The following is a 2,122-nucleotide window of genomic DNA, read 5'->3' on the forward strand; positions in this document are numbered from 1 at the left end:
ATATATATATATATATATATATAACTATTTTCAAGTCAACCAATAGTCAACTTTTTTGAATGTTTAAAACAACAAAGCACGAACTATTAGATGCAACATTAATAAAAAAATAGTAGAAGCATTCAATTCAAGTTTTACTGAACTGTGATGTCTCAGAGAACATAATATAAACCAATGAATCTATCAATACACAAAGACAATGGACCTGATAAAAAAGGATTTTCAGTTGCCTTTGAACCATGTAATACCTAGCTCACATGTGAGACACATGCATATCACCAAAAAAAGTCGTCTATAAGATCCTTAATAGCTATAGCATTGAAAAAGGATAGAAACTTGGTTGCCTTCGTTGGGATTTTACATGTGTCATGAGCCAATAACAACATATAGGCTATCTAAAAGAACTCATAAGGTTGAATGTCTTCTTACAAACCTTCAAAACTAAAAAAAAACATGCAATAAAAATTTATATTACATATTATATCCATAGTTATCTCATTGACCATCCAAGTGGGAAAAAATATGCAAAGAACTGTATATGAAATTGAGATTCAAAATAAACATCATTGCATAAAACATCAATATAATAAACAATAAACGTTTTCACAATACATTGAAAATAAAGTGGCAATAGAAAACATACAATCGATCCAATCAACCGCTAACGATGACATCTGTAATTCACTCCCTCAAATCTATCTTCTCTCCTGCTCCTTCCTTATCTTGGGTGTAAGCCTTAGGAAAATCACTTTTGACATGTGATAAAGATTGTCTGACACAATATTCATATGCTTTAACAGGGACATGCGACTAATTTTCATTAGTTTTGTTAAAGTTAATTTCATTGCATGAAGGATACAACTAAATATAATTATGGAGGGTCATTGTGGTGATTATAATCTGCACTTGTTTAGGAAATGAATATGTCCGCATATCCCATAGTATGAACTTTTTTTTTGCAAACTCCAATTTTTCTTCTAATGACACATCGTAAGGATGAGTGTCTCTTGTTAAACATATATTTCCTATTTTGAGTGACATTGCTTGCTTTTTCAAAATTAGGATTGCAGTATTTAGTATCAGATATGTGGTATTCTATGGTACAACACTAGCACCAATAACACACAACATTGTGGTACCAAAAAAACATCAACCACAACACCACTACAACTTCACTACCAACATAGCATATCATTCCTCCAACAAAGAGTGCAAACCATCAACAAGACAAACCAATAGTAGAGCAGCCATCTCAATTGAACCAAAAAAATCAAAGGGATGGTTACATACAGGGCACTCAAAGCATTGTTATTACAAATCAAGTACCCTCTTTCATCCATCCTTCAAATTCTCACTCAAATATGAGAAATCGTGATGAAACCCCAGAGCATTGCTATTACAAGTCAGGCAGCCGCTTTCATCCATCTTTCAGATTCTCACTCAATTATTAAAGGTCATGATAAAACCCAAACATTACCACTACAAATCAAGCACTCTCTTTCATCCAACTTTCAAGTTCTCATTCCAATATCAAAGTAAATGCATCAAATTCATAGTTCAAAAAATCACCAATTGGAATTGATTTGTAAACAACAATGTCTTCTGCTGTTTAAGTAATTTTGCCAAAAAAGAAATAGAGGGGAGAGCCCAACTAAGCAAGCCACCATAATTTTTCAAAAAGAAGAAAAATGAAATCAAAGTATGGAATTGATTTGCAAACTGCAATGTTTCTTGATCTCTATATGCAATTGCACCAAAAAAGAAAAATATGGGATAACTCAATTGAGCTTCGATAGAAAAACCATAAATCGCAAGAATGTTGCACGTGCTACGACAGAAAAACCAGAAACCGCAAAAACCAAACCATGTACTATAAAAGCAAGCCACAATGACAAATCTCCAAACCTTAGTGTAAGGTAGAGATTAACAATAGAAGAGGGTCACCAAAAAAGAGAAAGTATGAATGTAGGAGAAGATAAATGCCACCAAAATTTGCCCGGGAGAGCTAGGGTAGAATCAAGCATGAGGTCGAAGCTCAATAGGGCTCTAGAGCAGGAGAAGCTAATGCAAAATGGTCAAACACAAAAGGTCAAACTAGGTCGAGGGCAACTGACGGATTATA

This window comes from Phalaenopsis equestris, unplaced genomic scaffold (genome assembly GCF_001263595.1).
Source record: "Phalaenopsis equestris unplaced genomic scaffold, ASM126359v1 Scaffold000445, whole genome shotgun sequence".
NCBI lineage: Eukaryota > Viridiplantae > Streptophyta > Magnoliopsida > Asparagales > Orchidaceae > Phalaenopsis > Phalaenopsis equestris.